Genomic DNA, 26,802 nt, shown 5'->3' on the forward strand with positions numbered 1-26,802 from the left:
AATTTCTTTATTGTATCTAGAAATCTTTAGTCTGTATCTAGCCATCCACCGTGTATGATTGCCAACATAATAAGGATATGGAAATAGGCCAGGAACATCTGTCCGTTGGTTCTTATGTGTCAGAATAAAGTTTTAATTACATATCAAATGGAAAAAACCCATAATATCCTCATCTGCAAAATGGAGGCGATGATGAAATTTCCTTTCCCACAGGAAAAGTGAAATTACTTATGCAATATGCTCGTGCACTGCCAGGCCTGGGGTAAGCATACAATTAATGATTGCTGATGATGAAGATGAAGATGCTAATAATGATGAAGAGGAGGAGGATGAATAGAAAAGATGGCGATAAATATAAAGTGTAAGGGAGCTAGCGAGGGTCTCCTGAGGAAACCTTAGGCTTAGAAGCAAAATGCCTGATTAAATCTGACTCCGAATTTACTAGCCACATAGTTTTAGGAAGTTATCAAACTTCTTTTGGCTTTGTCTTTTTTTTTCTTTTCACCTGTGGTTCTGGGATGACATTACATATCTCTCACAAGGTTGTTATGAAAATTAAATGATAGAGTGAATGGAAGTCCACAGCACAAGGTTTGGTGAATACTCAGCCCCTCCCAGTTGGACATGCACGATGAATGGGAATTTGAATTGCCTTTACCAGGCCAATAGATAAGTAAAGTGATAAATATACATAAAAGCAGTCAGCATAAGCTCATTTCTTCCACTGGTGGTTCAGAATGCTACACCAGTCCTACATCTGGACCAAGTCACCAGTCACTTCATGGTGTATTTTTTTTAATTAAATGAGAAGTGGGGAAGCACAGATGGACTCCCGCATGTACCCTGACCAGGGTTCACCCGGCAAGCCCTCTACCAAGCAATGTTCTGCCCTTCTGGGCAGCTGCTCTGTTGCTCGGCAACCAAGCTGTTTTAGCATCTGAGATGAGGCCATGAAGCCATCTTCAGTACCCGGGCCAACTTTTGCTCAAACCACTGAAGCCATGGCTGTGGGAGGGGAAGAGTTAGAGGTGGGTAAAGAAGCAGATGGTCGCTTCTCCTGTGTGCCCTGACCAGGAATCAACCCTGGGACATCACACACCAGGCCGATGCTCTACCACTGAACCAACAGGCCAGGGCCAATCATGATATATTTTGACAAATGCTGAGAACGTCTTTTCAAGTCATCCTGAAATTCCATTAATAACAGCTTTCTGTATTTTAAATAAAATGCAAATTACCTCATAAAGGATTAACATCAAATTCTTAGTGCCTTAGAGAGGAAAGGGAAATTACTTTAATGAGCAATTATTTTAATTAATGAGCATCTCTTTATGTTCCAAGCCCTGATCTAAGGAGAAATTCCTGATTGCTCTAAAAATTCAGAGCATGTTCTGGTGTCCCAGAGAAGTCAGAAGAGACGGGGACACTGAGGACAGCGGCAGGTTTCCAGGCGGCAGCCTCCTTTTATAGAAGGAAGGAAGATCAATGGTTGTGAGACAAAAGGATTCTGCAAACGATGATTCCCCCAAGGGCTCCAGGATCTACAGGCAACCGTCTCTTTTCATGCTTGCCATTGCTGTTACAGAGCATTGCTGCTAAATTAAGTAATCCCACTTAACGGAAAGTGAAGAGCAATGGTCCTCTATTGTGATGTTTCCAAGAGGGCTAAGAAATCGAGAATATACCACAAAATATGATAGTATTTCATAAAATGAATTATCCTGGGGGAATTCTTAAGATTGTGCACGGATGGGAGCCTTCCTCACGATGCACGGCCAGCAGCAGGAAACCACTGAGCTCCCAAGGTGGAAGGCCCTGAGATGTCCTTGCAAGCCTGTCACTATCTTGCCGAACTCTGCTCCGTCCCTGTCCTTGCATTCCTGCTCAGGCGCCCTCCCACAGCAAGCTGAGAGCTCAGATCGCTGGCGTTTGGGACAAAGAAGTGGTTGTGTCCTTGCTCCTCTCCTTTCTTTACAACTCATTCCTCCTACCTCCAGGTGGTGAGCTGCCCCTACCAAAGCCAGGGAGAGGGACTTACAGGGGACATGAAAGAGGAAGGGGAGGGCAGTGGCTCTGCCCAGGCTCCAGCTCTCATCCCCATCGCCGGCCCTCACTGCTGTCTTCATTAACTTTGAGGAATTGGACCGAGGCGAAGCAGAGAGCTGGTGCCTGCTGATGTTATCAAGATCTTGCCCTCCATAAACACCACTTAGGGCCAGGCCTGCTCAGAGTGACCTTTCCTTGTACTTAAAAGCACACCAGACAGGCCGGCCACAGGTTATGGACTAGCTGGGATTCTCCTTCACCATGTTGTTAGTGGTCAATTACGTCAAAGAGCAAGTCATTCCCCAGTCTGAGACTCTAACACCTGCTAGTCAGCGGTCCCGTGGAGCCAGGCGCATGCTGGAGCTGGTTGGTCTGAGTCCCTAAGAGCGGATTGTGCACACGTCCATTCGGTGATGGCCATGGCTGGAGCTAGAAATCAGCGCGAGTGGGAGTCCTTACACCACCAAGAGCAGAAAACACCACCGATCGGACATTTCTTCTTTTTTCTTTCCTTCTCTTTAAATCCTGAAGAACCAGTTGTCAAGAACCAGTTGTCAATCATTAGCCAGCATGCCAGTGAAGGGTCCATTCTCTAAGACAAACCTGTTAAGTAAGGTATCGTAAACTTCAAGGCTAATGGAACAACAGCTCATAAAAGAGACCCACTCACTCTCATGTGGCCACGCTTAGCAGATGCCCACAGGGGGAATACACATTTTAGATTTCACCATTATTTAAAGGTTTTATACACAAATACCACTAACTAGAAACTCTCCTCCTTCTGATAGGAGGCCTCACCCTAGGGAAGTAATAAAGAAGTAAAGTTGCTAAGATCAGTTTTCACGTCTGCCTCAAAACCAGTGCTGTGAGCTTGTGTGAGTCACCTAGACCCTCTGAGATTCCATTCTCTCATTAGTGTGATCAAGAGGAAAGAGTCCCGTTTTCCCCAGAGGGTCGTCTAAGATCCTGGTTATAAAGATTTTGCAAAACTATAGAGACCGATACAAGGAAGGGACATTTCTCCAAAGACCCTATTAATTAAAGTCAATCCGAGCATTCAGCCTTTCTCGCTGACTTGCTGCCGTACAAAAAGCCTTTTGTCTCCTAGAAGTCGCGCCTGAGCTGGGCTTCCAACCGTAGAACTTTCCAGACTGTCAGCAAGTCAACGAGAATGATTGACTCCGGCAGAACTGCTCGCCAAGACCCAAGGGTCCTTGTCCCCCCGAGGCCCGCACCCTGCCAGTCACTCCTCATCAGCGGCGGCCCCGGGGCCTTCAGCGCAAGCTCTCCTTTCGACCCCAGCGCGACTCCACCTGTTTACGCTGCCAGTCACCCTGTCTTCTCCCCTTTCCTGCCTCTCACCTCTGCGGTGACAGCGCGACAATGACAGCAGGTGACAGGTGGATCACCAGGCGCTGCAGGAACGGGCTGACTTCTGTCACAAACGCCTGCCACTGGGTCAGCGGCATGGCCTTCTCTCTTCACGCACGTGTCAACCAGAACTACAAACCATCTTTAATGCTCATTTAGAGGAGGCATTTGTCTCACATTCATTTAAGAAGAGTCCCCAGACTTGAAGTGGTTTCCTAGAGTCTGAATGATACCAACAAGCCTTGGACCTGCAGCAGAGGCTCAGGACCTCGGCCTTGGATACGTGAGCTAAGTCTCTGAGCTGAAGTTCCCACATCGATGAGATGCACATCATGACAGGACTTCCCTCACTGTTCCTTGCAGGAGTGGCTACTGAGTTGTAGACCCTCGGCAAGTGTTTGTTGAATGAGTGATCCGGTGGGGATTAAACGCGGCGATCCAGATAAAACAGGTAACACCGTGCATGGTCAGCAGATAGGCCCCTAACACACGGTGGCTGCTGCTGTACCCCACAGTACAGCTTCACTCCAGGTGGCTGTCTGGGCCTCTTCCCTCTGCCTCCTTGTCTCTTTCTTGTCATAAGAACTTTGCAGAGTAATTAAAAGCTTAGGCTCCAAAGCTCTATCCTCTGGATTTGAATTCTGGCTCAACCAGACCAGCTGTGTGGCCCCGGGCTAGTTCTTGCTCCTTCACCTGCCATTGTTTCTTCACATGCATAATGAGGATAATAATACATATTTCATACAATTATGAAGATTAAATTTTTTTTCATGCGTTGTCCTTAAAATAGTGCCTCCCAGGTCATAAATACTCAGTGAAATTAATTTCTGTTTTTTCATTCTTCTTAGAGTCTGTCTAGCTTGGCGCTTAGTCAGCCCAGACCCAAGGATACTCCAAAGCCGTTCTCCCAGGCATGGAATCATGCGTCACTTCTCTTTACAAGTCTGTGTCGTCTCGTCCCACCAGACTGTGACTTATTCCAACAGCTAGGTCTCGCTTCTCTCATTCCTCCTACTGCGCCTGGCGTAGCACTGGGACACCGTAATTATCGTATTTACCTGAGAACAGTGTGTCGTGGGATTGGTATAAAATGGCACCCTTCTAACTACATATGAGGTTGTAAATCTCGCAGGGCTCAGCTCTCCTCGCATCTACTTCTCCTCATTCTCTAGGTGACACGTGGCCCAGAGAGGTTGGAACTTGCCCGCGGACACCTGGTTAGTCAGTAGCCGCTTCTCCGAACCCGGACTCTGGGTTTCTAGGGGGGCAGCCCCCATTCACCAGTTAGTTAAACACACATGTATAAGGAAAAAAAAATCACAGCAGCATATGGATTGTAAATAATGTCTTAACAATGTGAAACTATAATCCTGTGCTACACGTTCTCCAGTGCTGAGTGCTGGGAGGTAAAATCCACCTTCCGCTTGGCATTCACCTGATCAAATAAGAAGTACAAGCAAGTCTGATGACCCGAGACCCCTCTCTGCACTCGTCCTCCATCTGGTCCAGGTACAAGGAACAGGTGACAATGAAGGAGAGTTTGCAACTGTAGAAAAAACAGGCTGCTATTACGGGATGCATGTTGGGCGGGGCAGGTTTTGTGGCTTCTTTCTGTTCCCCCTGGCCTCATCACTTCCCATCTCAGGGTCGTGGTCTCTTCACCTATGAAAGAAAAGAATCGAGCTAGCCGGGTTCCAGGTTCTCTCCCCATTCGACCACCCTGCGATGCTCGCCGTGAATAGATGCTAAGTCGATAGTCTGCGCACAAGGGCTCCATTTATGATTCCCTCCTGGTCCAGCGCGGAGGTTCTGCGTTGCCAAAATTCTTTTCATACAATGCATCTCTTTGAGTGACACGCGGGTAACTGTTAAAGCACCACTGTAATGTGAGGATATGCGTTCAATTAGTGTAAAAGCTGTACCGCTCACAATTTCCAGATGTCAGAATCTCATAATGTTGCCATTTTTCTTTTCTTTCTTTCTTTCTTTTTTTTTTTTCTGTTCAGATGTTCATACAAATGGAAGGGACACGATGCGGGAGCCATCTCCCAACAAAGTATTTCTTGCCACTTGCTTCTACCGATGTGTTCCGTGGGGGGGGGTGGGGGGGAGGCGGGTTGGGGGTGGAGGGAGGTTGACCTACTCTCTGAGGACTCACTGCAGACTTCCAGAATATCACAGCACCGTGGCGACGCCTCCCTTAGGCGTTGCCTAAAATAATGTCTCCTATGTGACTTTGAACACTTGAAACCACAGACAGCCTGGTGGGTGATAGTGTTTACCCAAATTAGGGAAATTAAACTCTGAACTGTTCAAGTTTCAAGCAATCAGTTCCAGTTGATACACACTCAATTCCAACCTCAGGCATCCGAGGAAGAGATGTGATTTTGGCAGTGAGAGCTGCTAGTAGGAGTTTAAGTCCCAATCAACACAAAACGTACGTTAAGTGCCGAAGCAGAATATTGATCAGAAGGGTTTCTTTTGCCTACTTTATATCAGCTAGGACATTTAAAGACTGTAATTTTTATTAGAGGAGAAGAATAAAAGATGCAAACAATTTAAAGAAAAGATTAAATCCTTTTTAATGGTACAAGGAGGTTACAAGGCAACGATAGGAAAGCTATAAATTATTCTCCCTTTAAAGTCATTGTTGCTTTAATCTTTTTATTAAAGACCATACTGAGGTCTTTTTGTTCTGGGCATTTCTGGAAGGAAGTGTGGTTTTTCTTCCAACTCGCATGGCTGGGCAACTCCAGCTATGCAACTGCAGCAGGCATGATTATTATTGTACTCTCTATATATATTCATAGGACAGAATAGAATAGTGCCCTCTGGAGGTGTTCAGTGGGCCAGCCCTGACTAAATCTGAACGGGAACATGGGATAAAAAAAGAATGAGAGTCAATAAAGAATATCATGTATATAGACGTGTTATATATTTCAATCACTATGAGAACCCTCTGAAATGTAACATAGATGAGGAAGCTGAGGCTCAAAGACATTAAAGAACTTGCTCACTAGGCAGGGTGGGCTAACTTCTGTGACAGCCTACCTCAGAAACTCTATTTCAACACAGTAAACCATCTGTTTCTCACATCACAATCTGATTGGATATTTAGCACTTGGTGGCCTTCCAAGTGGAGATTCAGGGACCCAATTTCCTTCTACCTAAGGGTTCCAACATCTTGTGCCTCTAAGTCCTACAGAGGATGCTTCATATTAGGTCTGCAGACAGGAAAACAGAGCCTTAAGAGTCTCCTGGAAAATTCCAGGTAGGACCAAGCTGAAAGTGGATAGTCCATATCATTTCTACCCACCTTCCTTTGGTCAGAAGTCAGGCACATGGCCTCATCCCACTGCAGGGGAAGCTGGGAAATGTAGTCTCTCTGTGTGACCAGGAGGAAAAAGAAATGAGTCTGATGCACACAATGTCTTGATAGCAATTTGTCTTTGTCACTTGCGCACAGAATTACTAAAAGGAAGAGAGGCCTCCTCTCTGTAGCTTTAAATCCTATGTTATTTCCATTATGGAGTTCATCTTCTGAATGATTTTTGACCGAAATTGTAGGCAGAGGGTACACACCAGTTGTTGAAGCTAAAAAGTCACCCAGAAGCTCTTAAAATGCCTCATTTTTTGTAATATGAGACAAATTTTAATATTAGACTAAATTTTTCAGATCTCATTTGTGTCTAGCTCAGATGTTGCCTAAGAGATTCTTAGAGATATTTGGTCTGGCTGTATTTATGATGCAAGATATAACAGAAGGCTCTGTCCCTGCTAATTTTTTCTTCTCTCTCTCTATAACCCATCTTTGAGAATTTAGCTACTTCTGTCATTTTAACTACAAACGCCATGTGGCTTACCACACAACACATATCCTCATCACCTCTTTCACAATCTCTTCTGAGCCAATTGGCTGATACCCAACTCTCTACTGATCACTTCCTTAGGACCCCACAACCTCCTTTGGCCAACATATAGAACATTTAAAATTTATTTGTTTTTCCTTTCAAACATGTCTTTGTTACTGTCTTCTAGTTACTTAGGTTATTGAGTTGTGATTTAGCTGCAAAAGTAGATACAGGTTTTATGGGTTTAACAGCTTTTTAAATGCAGCATTAAGAATACACACTAGGCCCTGGCCGGTTTGCTCAGTGGTAGAACGTCGGCCTGGCGTGTAGAAGTCCCGGGTTCGATTCCCGGCCAGGGCACACAGGAGAAGCGCCCATTTGCTTCTCCACCCCTCCCCCTCTCCTTTCTCTCTGTCTCTCTCTTCCCCTCCTGCAGCCAAGGCTCCATTGGAGCAAAGATGGCCCGGTCGCTGGGGATGGCTCCTTGGCCTCTGCCCCAGGCGCTAGAGTGGCTCTGGTCGCAACAGAGCGATGCCCCGGAGGGGCAGAGCATCGCCCCCTGGTGGGCAGAGCATCGCCCCCTGGTGGGCGTGCCGGGTGGATCCCGGTCGGGCGCATGCGGGAGTCTGACTGTCTCTCCCAGTTTCTAACTTCAGAAAAATACAAAAAAAAAGAATACACACTAGAGCCTGACCTGTGGTGGCTCAGTGGATAAAGCATCAGCCTGGATACTGAGGTTGCTGGTTCAAAACCCCGGCTTTGCCTGGTCAAGGCACAACTACTAAGAGTTGATGCTTCCTGCTTCTCTCCCTCCTCCTTCCTTTCTTTCTCTCTCTCCTCCCCCTAAAATCAACAAATAAAATCTTTAAAAAAAATAAAAATGAGATTTAAGAGTAAATATTTAGAATTAGGAAAGCTATTAAAACAAATTTCAAAATTCAAAGTTATGATAAATGCTACAGTCACACAATGCAGAAAAATACAATTTTAGGTTTTTACCTTCCTGATCCATACCTGTGGTATTTTTCCTTACATATTTTAGCTGTCTAAAGAGAAAAAAAAATCTTATTTCTATCATTCTATTATTGTTACTATTTCTGAGAGCAATTTGTTTTTAATATCGATAGTTTATTGGGGTCTTTTTTGCTTCTCAACTCATCATGTCATGTAAACTTTCAGAATTTTTTGTTGAATTTGAAAAACTATCAAAGTTTTTTCGTGGCATTTTATATTTTCTTCTGAAGTGGTGGATCTTAAATGCCCTTGGAATTAGCAACACTTGTCAACCCCGTCAGGGCCCCTGCCGGAGCCTTAGAAGGGGTCTGTGCAAGCGAAGGGCTCTGGGTTTAAAGTTCACGAACTCCATGGGAAAGCTACATTTGTTTACCTGTGGTCACTGTCACTCTCTTGTCCCACAATCCATTGCCAAAGTGTTTTTGACACTTTCTCCAGGGTGGGCTTCGGCTTTGTTCCACCAGCCCTTTGATGACATTATGACCATAGGCAGGAGCCAGACTTCTACACCTTTCCACCTGAGGTCTTTGCCTTCTTCTTATCATTCTGAAAAATAATTCCAAATTAATCATTTCCATTTTTAAAAACCCTCTTGTTTGACAAATACAGTCCCAAACCTTTTTAGTTGATTTTACAAGTCATGCACGACCTGGTCTCAACTCATATTTCCAGCCCAATCTCCTATAATTTCACTCTTGTCTAGAGATTTGGACTTTACCTAAGCAAGGCTGTTCATGCCATCTTTTTTTTTTTTTTTTTTTTGACAGCGAGCGAGACAAATATGGACAGACAGACAGGAAGAAAGAGAGATGAGAAGCATCAATTCTTTGTTGAGACACCTTAATTGTTCATTGATTGCTTTCTCACATGTGCCTTGACTGGAGGGCTACAGCAGAGCGAGTGACCCCTTGCTCAAGCCAGCGACCTTGGGCTCAAGCCAGCAACCTTAGGTTTCAAGCCAGTAATCTTTGGGCTCAAGCCAGCGACCATGGAGTCATGTCTATGATCCCACGCTCAAACCAGCGACCCCGCGCTCAAGCTGGTGAGCCCTGCTCAAGCCGGCTACCTCAGGGTCTTAAACCTGGGTCCTCCACATCCCAGTCGAACATTCTATCCACTGCACCACTGCCTGGCCGGGCCAGGCTCATTCCATCTTGAACATGATTTTTTCTGACACTAGCGGGACAACATTCTTAGCATCTCTTAGGTATCTTGGCCCTTCGGAAGGGAGAAGTAGCGCGCACAGTTATGGGGGAACTCAGAAGCTGCTCACGCACCCCCAGATCCTGTTCCCACCTTTGGCTTTCCTCCATGGCCCTTAAAACCCTGACATTCTAAGTTTTATACCGTATTTGTTTCCATCTGTTGTTCACAAACTCCATGAGGGCAGGAAGTGTTTGAGTTGGTTTATTTCTTTTTGCATCCCCACTGCCTATGAAAGTGTCTGGTATCTACAAATTTCTTGAAAACGCTAAAATATTGGCCACATTTTGCTTGTGAGTTCTGGAGAAATTATTTAAAACCTGAGTTTCCACATCTGTGGAGTAGCAATAACCATAGTAAAACATTTCCTACAATTATGGTCAATAGTTAGTGAATTAAGATCATTGAACGCTCTGAGCGGAGTGCCTGGCACAGAGGCCATGAATAGCATCGAGCCTTTCATTTTAACTAGAACCTTCACACGGGAGTGGCAAGAAGCGACTGCAGGGGACAGCGCTCAGAGATTCAGGATTTCATTCCCAGAGGGACCAGACGTGCCTATGGACTAGTGGTCCTTGAGTAACACACTTTGATTTTCTGAGCCTCACTTGGATATATTTGCATAATGAGGATAACTGTACTACAAAGTTATGATGGGGATTAAATGAAGTCTTTAAAAAAAACTATGTTATATTGTGAAATATTCTTACTAAGACAGGTACTGGAGTGTGGGGACTCTCCCGGGCCCCTCACAGGCAGCAGTCTGAGGGCGCCCGCTGTGATGTTTACACATTGCAGGGAGGCCGTTAGAACCCCTGGTGAACTGTGCCATTGAAAAAGTATTGTTTTAATTGTAAGCTCTAAGAAGTTTTTACAGAACAACATCGATGATGAACACTTCTAATTTTGGAGATAAAAAGAAATCTGAAGATAATCACTTGAGCTAATTTTACCAGACAAGAATTAGGTTTTAAATTTGTTTAATTCCTAGCCAACTTTACTCCTCGTGTTATCTTGGGAGATGCATTTTCCCTTCTTACCGGCTTGTAGATGGGGGGTTGGTGGGAGCCTCTTTTCCTCCCCGGGAAGGACGCTGGCCAGTGCCAGAAGGTGGACGAAGCCAGCTTGACCAGAAGTTTTAGAGCCTTTGAAACAAAGCCAAGGCCAGATCGGAACCAGGATAATCATTTCTCCAAGCTGTGACAAACAATAAAAATCCAAAATAGAAACCACCTAAGTTATGATTCAGAGGGAAGCAAACCTGAGGAGCGCAGAAGCCGTTCTGAGGAACAAAGACGCAGAGCTGAAGCGATCTCAGTGGTGCTGCACTGATTCCATGTTAGACACCAGCTTCAGTCGTGTAGCAGCCAGGAGTTCTGACAAGACCCATGAAAGGGAGCTGGCTCCAGTCCTGGCCCAAACCTTTCGTTTTTGATGGTGGCAGTCCAGCCGTCATGGTGCAGTGGTAGAGACAAAATCCTATCCTGACAGGGTAGGTAGGACATTCCTGCCATGAGGACAAAAGGTGAATTGTCTTCTGGTGAGAGGGGAAGAAGACCCCAACCTTTCTTCAGAGACAGTTATCATAATGGTTATGGGTATGGGCTCTGAAGTTGGATGAGCTGGAGGGAGTCTTGGCACCACTCAATAGACATAGTGTAATTTTCTTTTCCTTTTCTAAATGAGAAGGGGTGAGCTAGACTCCCACATGTGCCCCAACCAGGATCCATCTGGTAACCCCTGTCTGGGACTGATGCTCTGCCCATCTGGGGCCATGCTCACAACTGAGCTATTTTTAGTGCCTGAGGCTGAGGCTCCACAGAGCCATCCTCAGCACCTAGGGCCGATGCACTCAAACCAGTCAAGCCATGGCTGCAAGAGGGGAAGAGAAAGAGAGAGAAGGGGGAGGCAGAGGAGTGGAAAAGAGATAGGCACTTCTTCTATATGCCCTGACCAGGAATTGAACCCAGGACATCCACATGCTGGGCCAACACTCTACCACTGAGCCAACCAGCCAGGGCACCCCATGTAATCTTGACCAAGTTATTTAACCTCTGAGCTTCCATGTCTATACCTAAAAAGTGAGGCTAATCATTACAATAACTCCCAGGGCTGTTGTGAAGATTCAGTTGATCATGGCAGGCATTTAGAAGAAGAGTAAATCAACCTGCTAATTTCTTTGCCTGAACAATCTACTTCAACCCTCATAATTCTGTGGTGCAGGTTTTGCCATCCCCACTCTATGGATGGCAAATCTAAGTTCATAGCTCAAGTTCTAACAATGTCTGCCATCTAAGGCCTCAAAAGGGTGTTGCAGAGTGAGAGGTATCTCTGTTATTTTAGAGTAGAGATGGGAATCTCAAAAGAGACAAAGGAATATTTGAAACAGATTCCTTTCCCCCCAAACCATCCCACTGAACCACTGACTCTGGGTTTTTCCCTCTCTGAAGGAAATTTAGGAGTTCTTTCCTATTGGACTCTTATTTCCCATCCTCCAACCCCCAGCATCTGTCTTTCACATTGGTGTCTCAAGACAGTTCTGAAATAACAAGAAAAATGTTAAGAGAATTAGCCCTTCTATAGGGATAACTCTTTCTGTAAATGAAGCACGGGGTCCTGTTGAGGCTGATTACTGAACAGTCCCATTGAGAGGGTCACTTGAGAGCCCTTTTGCTTGCAGTCTTTCTGGTTTACTTAGAGGCTGGCTATAGTTCAAGAGGTCCATTTTTTTGTTTGTTTTTTTCTAAGAGATTTCATAAGACTACAGGAGCTGGAAAGGATGTGTTATCTAAACAAGCCTCCATGGTTGACGGATGAGAAGCTGAGGCCTGGGGATGGGAAGAAACTCCCTAAACTTCACACATGGACTTCAGCGGCAGAGCCCAAGTCTAGTGTTCTTTACAGGACTGTTTACCACGTCCTCCCCTCTCACCAGACTGAGTGAACTCTTCGCAGCTCCCCAAATAAGTTTTCTCAAGACTCTGCTTTGACATGCAACACACACTAAACCTGGAATCCCACATAGACTCCTACTTTTCGTGGTTTTACTTTGCCTAATGCCTCCTCGCCCATAGTGCTCAGAGCAAACATCAGCTTCCAGCAAACTTAGCTCTTGTATGCTCCCACAGTGATCCCTGTTTATCAGCCTCGTGATTTGATGCTATTATGTCTGTGTGTATGTCTGTCTTTCCTGGAGGGAAAAGACCATGTCTACTTTGCTCATCCGTGTAGTCCTTGTCTGTGACACAATGACTGGCATATAGGTGGAGGGTCAAAAGTGTTGGATGGATGGGTGGATGGATTTACAGATAAATTTACAATGGATGGATGGATGATGGATGGATGGATGGATGATGGATGGATGGATGGATGGATGGATGGATGGATGGATGGATAAGTGGACAAATGGATGCATAAGGGCATGGATGTATTGAAGATTATGTAGGTTCTTTCTTGAGTATCTACAGAGTTACCTAAAACCTTCTACAGGTCTCAGATAACAACATGAATTCTTTCATGTTTCCTGCCACATTGCCTCATAATATTCTTTGTTATTGGTTCAGAATATGGTCCTCTGATGTTTCTAAGAATAGAAAACAAAATGTTATCTCACATAATAGCAAATAGAAATCAAATGCCTCCTCACTGTGTGCTCTGGTTGAAAAGTTTTGACTCACTATAAGTATTTCCTATGAATTCTTTTTCTGTTTCTGTGTATGTTTGCATGCGCACACGTGTGTGTGTGTGTGTGTGTGTGTGTGTGTGTGTGTGTCTGTAGTCATTGATTTATCCCCTTATACCAACAGGAAAGAGAACTGTACAGGAACCACAAACAGATCCTTAGGTAGTCAGAAGGTAAAGGTGCTTTTGTATGAACTTATCCTATTTTATGGGCAGCCAACCAGATCTGGACAAGCTCTAGTGGCTGCTATGGTTAAATACCACTTTGATTTAAAATCTCTGCTATTGGGATTTCTGTGTGATGTATGTAGTGGCTCAGCCTTGCCTACATTTTAATTCTGAGGCATAGAAGAAAGAGTGTTTCCAGGTTCTCTGAGTGACAGAACAGTAATAGACTATTGCGTTTTGGCTTTTAAATTTACCATAATTTGATTTTCTTTCTTCAGTGCATCTTCTCTTTTGTAGTCTCATTAGCTCAGAAGGTCAAAGTTGAGATACCCATCTAGACAGTCAAAATGTAGAACAATGAGCCCATGACAAAAGTGAGGCATGATATTAATTGTACATTAAGCTTTATAGGTCTTTGAGTCATTCATCCCTCTGACAGTTGTAATAGGAATTTTGAGTGCTATTATATTTCCTTCACGGCAAAGAGTATAAAAGGCGGGAGGAATTTTATATGCTTCTACTCATCTTATCAGCACTCACACAAGGCCTACAAGTGTGCATAATCACAATGAGTTCCAAAAGGTTTCACCTTCACACTGTTGCTAATTTAATTCAATACAAGAGACATTTACTGAGCACCTATTACATTCCAGACACAGTGCTGGTGAAGGGAATAGAGAAATGAGTAAATGGATATGATCTGTGCAAATAGGAATATAAGAAGAAGCATGTGCTTTGGGGGTTACATTTTAGTTAAACTTGGATTTTTCCTAGCAGGTGGATTCCTACTGAATTCCAGTTCTCCTTAAGTACTGTTTGTGTGACTTTGGGAAAGTCAGTTCACCCCTGGAGGCTTCAATTTCCTCACCCAACCCATTTGAACCCAAATATTTTGTCCTTCATGTATCTCAGAATGTGATGTTTGCTCTGTTGGAAAAACATCTGCTAAGGATGACCCTGGGGCCAGCAGTGTGGGAAGAACGTGGATAGCAGCAGTGAATCCACACCGCAGTAGCAGGCATGCGGAAGTTTTCTCCGGAGCATCATGGGAAGAAGGATCCTTTATGTGATCACCATTTCATGAGCGGCTCCACAGAGGGATTGCTCCATCAGGCTTCTGTCAAACACTTTTATCCCATTCTCTGAGAACATATGTGGGTGGTGAGGAGACCAAATCCATTGCAACACATGAATAGCTCAAAGAACCATTATTACTCTCTGGATGGATGTATTTTTGCAGCAAATTAGGACAATGTGGTCAATTTTAAGAAAGTTAAAATACTAGATATTTCCTTGATATGCACCAAGTGAATAATTTTAATGAGTAGGTCTGTTTTATTTAAAAAAAACACACAATTACAATTACATTGAATACTCTTAACTATTCATTACTAATGGTCAGATTGAAATCATGAGAGATTGTAAGTGTGGCGCTTGCAGCTTAATTATTAAGCATTTGTGTGTGATGCTTATATATCTGATTACACTCTGCACAGGTTAAAGATACATACAGTGATTGTATGACCGTTTAACATTCACAAGGGCATATTTATGAGGCTTATCCCACAGCTTCGTGGGAAGACATTTTCTTCCTGCTTACTTTAAGACAGGGGTCCCCAAACTACGGCCCCCACCGCACTTCCGGAAGGGGCACCTCTTTCATTGGTGGTTGGTGAGAGGAGCATAGTTCCCATTGAAATACTGGTCAGTTTGTTGATTTAAATTTACTTGTTCTTTATTTTAAATATTGTATTTGTTCTCATTTTGATTTTTTACTTTAAAATAAGATATGTGCAGTGTGCATAGGGATTTGTTCATAGTTTTTTTTATAGTCTGGCCCTCCAACGGTCTGAGGGACAGTGAACTGGCCCCCTGTGTAAAAAGTTTGGGGACCCCTGCTTTAAGAGAACAACAACGCACATTCCCTCAAATTGATATTTAGATTCTGTGGTGTTTATATAAGGGAGGACTAACCAGAGAAGCAGTGTGTTTGGGGGACAGGGAAGGGCCTCAGAGCCAGGCAGGCCAGCAGAGGAGTTGCAGCCAGCGGCTCAGTGACCGAGTGCTCAGGATAAGTCACTTAACGTCTCTGAGCCGGTCTTCTCACTTGTAGGGAAAGGACAACACCAATACCTACCTCACCGGATTTTTGGAGGCTTAAATAAAGTGCTTATGAATGTGCCTCGAAGGCTAATAAAATAAAAATACAAACAAATAAGTAACAGAGGAACGTTTACAAACAAGCTGGCAGTGGAAGATTCATTTATAATGTTAGGAATAGATAATGTATTAAGAATTATCTAATTCTTGTATTAAGAATATGGTACAGGCTCTGGCTGGTTGGCTTGTATTAAGAATATGGTACAGGCTCTGGCTGGTTGGCTCAGCAGTAGAGTGTCAGCCCAGTGTGTGGAAGTCCTGGGTTCAATTCCTGGCTCAGGGCACACGGGAGAAACGACTGTCTACTTCTCCACCCTTCCCACTACCCATTCTCTTTCTCTCTGTTTTCTCCTCCCCTAGCCATGGCTCACATGGTTTGAGCAGGTTGGCCTCAGGCACTGAGGATGGCATCATGGCCTCGCCTCAGGCACTAAAATAGCTCGGTTGCCAAGCAATGGAGTAATGGCCCCAGATGGGCAGAAGATCACTCCATAGAGGGCATGTCGGGTGGATCCCGGTTAGGGTGCATGAAGGAGTCTGTCTCTCTGCCCTTCTGCCTCTCACTTTAATAATAATAAGAATAAAGAATATGGTATAGACAGTGACCATTGAACTTGCCCAGCAAGATTTGGGTTTTATTAGAAACGATTTCTGATCTTATTTTTGTCAGCTGGAGAGCACAGCATAGAGACGGCACCCCCCGACTTTCAGCCTTTATCTCGTCTTCCTTCTCAAAGACGAGAGAGAAAGGAGGAAGGGAGACATCAGGCCTCTAGTTTTTTTTTTCCCTCATCTGATCTGATCCCTAAAATTTTCACCCCGGTAATGTAACCTGGCCTCTCTTAGGATTCTAAACCCGCTGCATAAATGAAATGGCAAAGCAGTTGCTGTTTCTCCAAGCGTGGTCTCGGGGTGGTAACCCCAAGTAGCCGTTTGGTGCCAGTTCGTGAGATAAACACAGAAAATGTTTAGCAACCTTACAGCAATGAGACAGGGCAATTTTGTTTTTGTTGAATCTAGTTATGTTGATGTGTTTTCACTCAGTTTTCTTGTTATTTGTTTCCTTACACTTTACAAAACAATGATGAATTGGAAGTTAATTTTTAAAATTGAATTCTTCTACCCAGACAAGTAAAGCCCCACTGTAAAATAACACAGACATGCTATTTGTTATTTAAACTTTCCATCATCAAACTTCTCAGATTATTTATTTTCCTGTTCAACTCCAGTTTAAATGAGATAAAATCTTGTGATATTTCATCTTTCTATTTCTACAAATGTAGATGAAAAACATCAATACTGTACCCCCTGGGGCCGACACCGGGCTGGATGTCAGGGGGTCAGGAAGTGGAGGGAACTCATGGAGCTCACACGGTTGCCTGGGAGATAAGACAGACCCACCATTGACCATCACAGGAAGCAGAGGGTGGTAAGTGCCAAAAGTGAGATATGGGTCAAGTTACAGCAGAAGTCAGACAGGAGAACTCTTCCTTCCAGTTAGGAGAGAGAGAAGAAAGGAAGAAAGGACAACAGAAACAGGACCGCTTCTCCAGGGGCCACAGTCAGAGGGAGTCTGATTTGCTTTGAAAGTAAATGATATCAACACTGAACCTAAGTGTGACACGTGTGTGGATTACATCACTGGGCTGGCGACTTTGCATTTGAGAACAGGAGAGTTGAAGGGAAGCTAAGGAATCATTTAAAATTTCATCATTCTCAGGTGTATCAAACAAGGCCTAGAGAAGACAAGTGATTTGTCTAAAGCAGGGGTAGGCAACCTTTTTATACCTACCACCCACTTTTGTATCTCTGTTAGTAGTAAAATTTTCTAACCACCCGCCGGTTCCACAATAATGGTGATTTGTAAAGTAGAGAAGTAACTTTACTTTATAAAATTTATAAAGCAGAGTTACAGCAAGTTAAAGCATATAATAATAATTACTTACCAAGTACTTTATTTCAGATTTCCGCTAAGTTTGGCAGAATAAATCTTTATAAAACAGCTTACTATAGTTAAATCTATCTTTTTATTTATACTTTGGTTGCTCTGCTTCTGCCCACCATGAAAGCTGGAATGCCCACTAGGGGGCGGTAGGGGCCAGGTTGACTATCACTGGTAAAGTCTAATGAGAAAATACATGTGAGACACCCAGCAGGTAGGGTAGGACTGCCTTACCATTACCTAGCCCAGTGGTTTTGAAGCCAGGGTGCATTTAAAATCCTACAAATAATTGTAGGCAGACTATATACAAATTTTTGAGAAATATGTTATAATAATTTAGTCAAATATTAAATAAAAAATATAAAGTCCAAGCATGCTTTTATGGTAATTAAACAAAATAAATACAACAAAGTTGAATTTATTCTGGCATTAAAAAACATTTTTATGTTACATTTTTTGAGTTATGCTTGTTATGAGGGGTTAAAAAATTTTTTTAAATGACAAAAAGTTATCTTTTTATATCTATAGATGCATTCTTAGTAAGATTTAGTAAATTCGGCAGGTCCCAGCATGAATGTGTTGTTTTTTCATTCTTGTGTTTATGAGAAACATGAGCCTGATGTGTCCTAGCAATTTCTCCAATGTTTGGGCATATATTTGAAAAGCAAACTCTCGTTTCCTCATCAATATATTGAAGAATTCCTCTCTTTTTACTCTTAATTGTGTTGAGTGCAGAAAACCCCCACCATACATATCATCTTAACTTTACACCAAACAAAGGATAAAAGAAACTTGCCTCCAGTCTTTCTGGGGAACATGGGGGTAGTGTAAACAATCCAGCACCACAGCTTAACAGCTTTTTGCAACCTGATCAGGCAAGTGAGGTGGGGGTGTTGGGCAGACTGTTAGCTTACAGCCAATTCCCCACACCTCTGTCCCCGAAAATCTAAACTCCAAAAACCCTGTTGGTTTTTTGGTCCCCAACAGGCACATATTTTCTCTGGAATACCAGAGGGCACACCTGGAAATCTTCTAGGGCACACCAGTGCACCCTGTTGCACACTTTGAGAACCACTGACTTAGCCTATGCCCCCAGGGCTGAATGGTTTTTTTTTCTTTGTTATTGCTGTTTTTGAGGTTGGCTGTAAGGTAGCCATCGGTGTTTAATAAATGGTGTTAAAAAATTGCAGGAAATTTGGAGGGTTCAAAATATGATCCGCCAAGTTTTGACCTTGAATGCATTAATCGACCAATCTGAGCCTCAGTTTCCTCATGTCTGGAATGGGTGTTATAATCAGTGTTGGTCAGAGATTAAAACAAAAGGTATATATTCAAGGACATAGCATAGGATCCAGAGTGGTGGCGACTGAGTAGGTATAATTTTCTTTCCCCAGCTCATCATTGAGTTAGCAGAACAGTCAGGTGGAACAAGAGACCCAAGCCTCCACACTCCTGATCTAGCCCTCGTTCCACGTTACCTGCTGCTTCTCCCACCTTTCTGTTGGCCAAATCGGCCAATTTGTAGCTTTGTGGTAGCACGTTCTGAAGTTGTGATAACAGGCACAGCCAGGACAGGAATGGTGGGAGCAGAACCCCACTCCTCCAGGAACAAGCTTATTTCCTGCAAGCCACACATTCCAGTCTTCAGCCTTTTGACAGCAGAAACCGAGGGGAGGCTTGTTCAGCATGAATTCCATGTTTCACTTACTTGGCCAGCTATCCAGTCACCCACCAGGGATAAGAGTACTTCTTCTCTAAACAAGAGAACTGAAAGATCAGACTGGAAATGTTAGGTGGGCTCTCAGCAGCCCAGAGAACATTGCTTTAGTTGCACCCTTCATTTTGGTCCTGATTATACTATTTGCCTAGGAAAGTTTTGTTTGCGATTTAAAAGTTACAACATGCAGGAATGACCTGATAGTGATCTGGAAGCCTTTGAACACCCTTGAGGGTGGGGAGGGGGACAACTCCCAACTCGCAATACCATGCAGCAAGCTTATACCACCCCTTTAAAGACCCTACTCAGAGCAGAGGGGGAGTAGGAAGAAGGTGGACCTAATGTTGTCGTTGGCGTGTGTGCTTTGCATACCTTTCATCAGAATTCATCTTTGCTTGGTGCTAACTCTGTGTCTCCTGCCTTTCACTAAGCCACCACACCTTTGGGAACACGTGTTGATTAAGTGCCACAGCTGGGGATATTGTTGGGTTTTTCATGATGCTGTTTAATGTTCAAAGTCATCCTTTGAACCTCACATTGAACCCTTGAGGGTGAAACCTTGAGAAGGTTCGTTTATGTGGTTACTTCCTCCCATTCTCTTCGCTATTGTTGGCAACACCATCGATTACCCTGGGAGGCCATTCCCACTCATGTAGGATATCCTGTTATGTGCCCGAGTGCTGCCTTTATAATTTAGCACTGGCTACAAATAGAAGGGAAAGGAAATGGGTCTTTATCAAGAGCTTACTTAGCTTCAGGCTCTCAACACACATGATCTCATTTAGTCTTCCCAATAAAAGGACAAAGGAAGAATTTTTTTTCTTAATTTAATGATGAGGGCATTAGGTATAACGCATTAATGTAATTTGCATGAGGTCATTTAGTTAATAACTGACTGCATCAGGAGTAGAACCCACATTTCTGACTCTGAAGTTGAGTTTTCTACTCCATCATGCTGTACCCTAAGCATGATTCCTTCTGGATAGCAGCAAACACGAACAAATTGGTCTTTCCCCTCATTTGACATATATTTACATATATGTAAATAAGCAAATGTCTATACGTACTTATAGTGGTTTAGGATCTGGACATATAGTAGTGAAATCGATATAGTTCCTGCCCTCAATGTCTGTAAAAATGAATATACATTTATTTACATATATAAATAGGCAATTACACTCCAGGGTGAATAGCGCTATAATGGTGGAAGTTTGAGGTAATAGGAGGATACACAGAAGACACAGTTAATTCAGGCTTACGAAATGGTTCAGGAAGAACTGATGTCTTAACAGAAATCCTTAGGAACCAGAGGAGATAAAATGGAGATGGGGTTTGGCCAGAAGTGTCAGTTAATACAAATATCTAGAGACAGGAGGGAACTCTGTCCATTAGGGGAGGTGAAAGTTGCTCTGCATAAATTGTATGGGAAGAATTGTTTCTGGCACATCACTGCCTCATCCCACGCCCAGTCCTTACCATACCAGATGCTGGGGATACAGAATAAGCCATGGTGTGTCTCCTTGGGGAGCTTATATTTAGAAAAAAACCCAAGAGGCCAAGGATGCTAGAGTGAAAAAAAAAAAAGAGAGAAGTTAATTCATAAAGTTGGGGAGGGGACACATGAAGACGTAGGACTTCAGAAAGGCTCTGAAGGCTGAGCAGTGTGGAAGCTCGAGGTCCGGCAGGGACCCACCCGGAAGGGAAAGGCTCCGAAGGCTGAGCAGTGTGGAAGCTCGAGGTCCGGCAGGGACCCACCCGGAAGGGAAAGGCTCTGAAGGCTGGAGAGTGTGGAAGTTCGAGGTCCGGCAGGGACCCACCCGGAAGGGAAAGGCTCTGAAGGCTGAAGACTGAGCAGTGTGGGAGCTCGAGGTCCGGCAGGGACCCACCCGGAAGGGAAAGGCTCTGAAGGCTGGAGAGTGTGGAAGTTCGAGGTCCGGCAGGGACCCACCCGGAAGGGAAAGGCTCTGAAGACTGAGCAGTGTGGAAGCTCGAGGTCCGGCAGGGACCCACCCGGAAGGGAAAGGCTCTGAAGGCTGAAGACTGAATAGTATGGAAGCTCGAGGTCCGGCAGGGACCCACCCGGAAGGGAAAGGCTCTGAAGGCTGAAGAGTGTGGAAGCTCGAGGTCCGGCAGGGACCCACCCGGAAGGGAAAGGCTCTGAAGGCTGAGCAGTGTGGAAGCTCGAGGTCCGACAGGGACCCACCCGGAAGGGAAAGGCTCTGAAGGCTGAGCAGTGTGGAAGCTCGAGGTCCGGCAGGGACCCACCCGGAAGGGAAAGGTTCTGAAGGCTGAGCAGTGTGGAAGCTCGAGGTCCGGCAGGGACCCACCCGGAAGGGAAAGGTTCTGAAGGCTGAGCAGTGTGGAAGCTCGAGGTCCGACAGGGACCCACCCGGAAGGGAAAGGCTCTGAAGGCTGAAGGCTGAGCAGTGTGGAAGCTCGAGGTCCGGCAGGGACCCACCCGGAAGGGAAAGGCTCTGAAGGCTGAAGAATGTGGAAGCTCGAGGTCCGACAGGGACCCACCCGGAAGGGAAGCCAGGAAAGTGCATTCCAGACAGAGGTCGTGGAGTTTTCAGTGGGAGCCCGGGGAGGATGCTTCTATCAGAGGTTTGCGAAGCACTCATTAGTCATCTCCTCTTCTGGGTTTATTTGACTGCATTCTTCACCAAGCGACCAGAGGATACAGGATGACATCAGGGTCTTTGTACTAGAAGTTGTGGTTCCAGTCGACTGCGTGTTCCCTGTTGACCGGAAGTGGGTAGGAAAACAAGCTCGAGGAAAATAAAATGTTAAAGGAAATAGGTTTTCTGGCTACATCAGCACAGGACTTCCAGTCGATTATTACAAAATTCGAGGCTATATAAAAATCAGGATTTTGTCTACTTCACTCTTTCATTGCTGTGTTTCTAAAACTCAGCTTAGTATCTGATTCAGGGTAGATGTTCAAAATGTTTATTAACTAAGTGAAAAAGTAAGAGGTATTTCAACCTCAGTGAAGTTCTGGAAAAATTAAGATGGTGCTCTCTAGTGAAGCATACATCTGGACTCAGCTTGGATCTGGGAATTTGGGCGCCACTCTGCCACATACACTCTGTTTCTTTTTGGATAAACTGCTCAATTTCTAGGGAGCACTGGGTACTTATCTGGACAGCGATGTCGACAGGAGCCCCTCCCCCTCAGGGGCAGTGAAGATGAGATGAAACGAGGCATAAAAATGACTTAGGAAAGAGCTCAACACACAGAAAGGTCTTAGTAAATATTAACTAACATTATGATACTTGTTACAAGATAATTTTCAAAAACCATTATAAAATCATGTCTCTCATACAGATATAAAAATAAATCCATATTAAAGATCTCCTTTAAGTCATTAATGAGGGAATTAGTGAGATGTTAACAGCCAGGTCAAGGAAGATTTCATAGAACAGACACATTTATAGATCAGATGTTAAAATGAACGTGCAAATGGAGGGGAAAATTAGTCTTTTGTACAGTAGGGGAGGGAAATCAATTGAACTTTCACTGGACATAATTGACCAAATTTACATGTCTGTGGGCAAAAATCACTTTGCCTTGCTATCAGTTACCTATAACAGTGCTGTAAAATAGCTCCGCTAGATGCAGAATTGGATGACTTGGACTGATGTGCTGCACATATTGCATAGTTTTCCACTGAGGTAGAAGTTGTCTCCATATTATCATTCCCAGTGCATATTAAATACTGTTTACACGGGAGTCAAATGAGATCACAAGCTGATGTTATGTAAAGAGAAATGACTGTTTCTCATCCTTTCCTACTTTTAATACTGGTTCCTTTAGTATTTTTATACTATATGCTTTCTTTTAGCACGTTTTGAAGTTATTAATATCCTTCATTTTCAAAATGGTAATGGCTTGATTGCTTCTTTTGATTATAAAGATATTTCATATTCAGTGTAACACAATCAGTCAATATAGAAAGGTATAAAAAGTAAATCTTCAGGACTCTACTACCTAAAAGTAACAGTGTTAGTATGCATATGCATTAGTGTTAATGTATATTATTTGTAGTGTTTAAGACCACACTACCCAGTCTGCTTTGTAATCTATTTTTTTTTACACTTTACAGCTTATCATTGCCATAGTTTTATGCTAATATCAACATTTTTAAATGAATAAATAATATTCTAAAGTGCATAGCATATTTTACTAAATCTCTCTCTAAGATTTCTAAATCACTAGAAACATGGGCTAGTGTTTTGGCCCTATAATGGGTTTTTCCATTTGTTTGCTTGTAAACAAACTCCACACATAGTTCTGAGAATTTGCACATGACCCGAGATTTTATCTCTGAACCTAAGCCGTCTTCATCCCACCTTGTTGCCTCCTCGTTTCCTGAAGGGAGAAAGGAGAACTTAGGTGGTGAAAGAACAACGCAGGTCTCTCAGCTGCGGACTTGTGCCCGGCTGGCAGGCAGAAGATGCCACTGTTGCCCTAATGACAGCTGAGACATCTGAGTGCCTGGTGCCCACTTGGCCAACTTCCTCCTGAGCAGCCGAGAGAGGTTGACTGAGTTGGATAGACAGCAAGGGACAAAATAATGAGCATGATCACATTCAGTCCTAAGGGAGTTGTCCCAAGTTGATTGGTCCCACCTGTGCTATATGTCTGTCTCTTTTTTAAACATGTCCTCCAGCTAGCTCACAAGCTACTTGAGGACAGGGACAGCCTCTGATTCATCTCTCTGTGTCGTGTGACTATCACAGTGCCTGACACATGATAGATACGTAATGAATGTCACCTGTATGAAGGAATGGATAAATGAATGAGTACAATGAGGCAAATTTGCATTCATGTACATGCCCTAATGAGCCTGGTCCAAAGCTCTGTGATTGCCTGATTGAGGGAGCTTCTCTTGTTCTACCTGCAGCTGCTGAAGAGATACCATCATCAAGGTAATCCCTCAGCCTAGGGAAAAACGTCCAGCCCAGCTCCCATCTTCTGCTCCACTCACTCGTCCACTCCCATGCGGCAGTGCGGTCTGACGGGTTGGACCACAGCATGCCGCCAGCCCTCTCTCCCTCCCACCCTGCTTCCTCCCCACTTGCTGCCCAGCCCTTCTTGCTTCTTTCTCCCTTGGACAGCAGCAGCAGCCCCCTAAGGGGTCTCCAGGGTCACTATTTCCAATTCATTCTGTACCAGGGGTAATGACAATTATTTGAAAACTCAAATCTAACCCTGCTGTTCCCTTATTTAATATTTTATAAGAAATCCTTTTGCCTGTAAGCTGAATTTCTCAAACTTATATCAGAATCACCAGGATGACATGTTAAAACACGGGTTGCTCTGACTCATGTAGGTTTTGACTCTGTTGGTGTCAAGTAGGGTCTAGTCATTGGCATGTGTAGTTCCCAGGTGATGCTGGCTTTGTCGGTCTAGGGATGCATTTTGAGAATAAGCCCAATTCTCCAGTGAGAAATTGAGGAGATTCCAGTGTTTCCACCACACTAAATATTAGACTATACTTAGCTAGATTTGTTTTCTACCCCTCCTACCATCTCTGCTCTCACTTTTGAAGCACACAGCTTTCCTTTCAGTTACACCAAACCAACAACCGTTCTCCATGGATTCCCTATTCTCTGCCAGTTCTGTTTGATGTGGAATGTTTTTCCTCATTAACTTTAGTCAATCAAAATTCCACTTATACTTAAAGGCCCAACATAAACACCCAAAAGCTCTTCTTGAAAGAATCTTGGGCCATCTCCAAACCACCCTACCCCTCTTCCCAAACATCCCAGACAGACTCAGAGTCACAGGGAACTCTCTCTGTTTACTGTTTACTCTGCCTCGCCTGGAAAACCCTAGATTAGAGATGTTTCTTTCTTTGCCAATGTACTTTGCTCAGTTATAAGCGCCAGAAGGCAAAAGCTTTATTTTCTCTTTCCTTTCTTCCTTCCTCCCTCCTCTCTTTCCCTCTCTCTCATTTTCTTTTTTCACAAGAGCCTAGCAAACAACAGAGTAAATGAGCCCCCTCAGATATTTATGGAATTTAGTTGAATTTATGGTATACCTTGATCAAGGGATGAGCTATCAAATCAGTCACTAACATTGTTCATTGCTGGACACGTGGACGCTTGAGAAAGATTAGGTGAACAGTGCGGTGATCATTCACCTGCAAAAATAGATTTACAAGGAAATATTTTTATTCTGGGCAGGCAGTCATAACCTGTGCTGGTTTTACTGGAGCACTGATGGTGAAGAAAGAAGTCATTTCAGCAAACTGACTTCTTGAAATCTGCATTGAGGTAGAGGACAAAGGTAAATACAGCAAGTACTATTCCTAATAGTAATATGTTCATATCAGAATACCTATTATTATTGACATCTTGATATTCACCAAGCACTGTGCTCTAAGAATAAAGTACAAGCCATTTTATCTGAAATAATCATAACTTTTCCAGCATAATCTAAAGCATTTCATTTTTGCAAAAACATACCCAGGGGTCATGCATCTTTCTAAGGGTTCCTCTGAACTCCTAGTGTCATGATCTGGGTTAATTTTCTCTCGTTTGATGGTTAATGTATCTAAGCCAAATTTTTTTTTTAATTTATTCATTTTAGAAGAGAGAGAGAGAGAGAGAGAGAGAGAGAGAAAGGGGGGAGGAGCAGGAAGCATCAACTCCCATATGTGCCTTGACCAGGCAAGCCCAGGGTTTTGAACCGGCGCCCTCAGCGTTCCAGGTCAACGCTTTATCCACTGCGCCACCACAGGTCAGGCTAAGCCAAATCTTTGTAAATGTCTTTCAATTTGGTTCAAACAGGCTGCTTTCCTGAAACTTCTGCATTATTTGCAACTTCATATTATAATTGACTTGCACAATTCAGTGGAAGCCTTCTTTAATAATTCACAAAAAAATAAATAAAAGTGTATCTTAATGGACTTCAAATACACAGGTCAGCATGGCTTTTACCAGCCTTTTGATGAAGGGCTAAGGCCTTACCTTCAGATATGAGTCCATAAAATATACTTCTGAATCATCTTTCTTTCATAAACTACCCCCGTAATGCATTAATTCATTTACCTGTGCCTTTTGTTTGTGCTCCGTTTGGAGAGCAAATGTAAACACACGAACAGCAATTGGAAGGCAAATTCCCCCCAGATTTTTAAGTTTCCCCCAAGCCTTTGCAATAGCGTTGCACATACTGCTAGGAAGGCTTGCTTTTATCATCTCTTCTAAAATGGACACTATCATTTTTTCCATAGAAATAAAACCCTTTATCTTTTGAAGATGTGTTTATATAGTCCTTTATTAATTAATTCCACCACTATAAACAGCTTTGAAAGTCAGTACAATAGATTATTGGCACATATATAATTTAACAGCTAAAAGTAGGAATACCAAAATTAGCCTTCTGGAAACAGGCACCAGATGGTTATGGAACTCAATCAGCACGGTTCCAGGGGTGGGGAGTGATAGCAGAGGTCAGTTAGAAACCCAGTTAGCCACCCCCAATCTAGTCAATAAATTCAACTTAAAAAAATAAAAAGAAAAGACTTTTTTTTTTTGTATTTTTCTGAAGCTAGAAACAGGGAGAGATAGACTCCAGCATGCACCCGACCAGGATCCACCCGGCATGCCCACCAGGGGGCGACGCTCTGCCCACTAGGGGGC

The sequence above is a fragment of the Saccopteryx leptura genome, chromosome 3 (genome assembly GCF_036850995.1).
Source record: "Saccopteryx leptura isolate mSacLep1 chromosome 3, mSacLep1_pri_phased_curated, whole genome shotgun sequence".
Classification (NCBI taxonomy): Eukaryota; Metazoa; Chordata; class Mammalia; order Chiroptera; family Emballonuridae; genus Saccopteryx; species Saccopteryx leptura.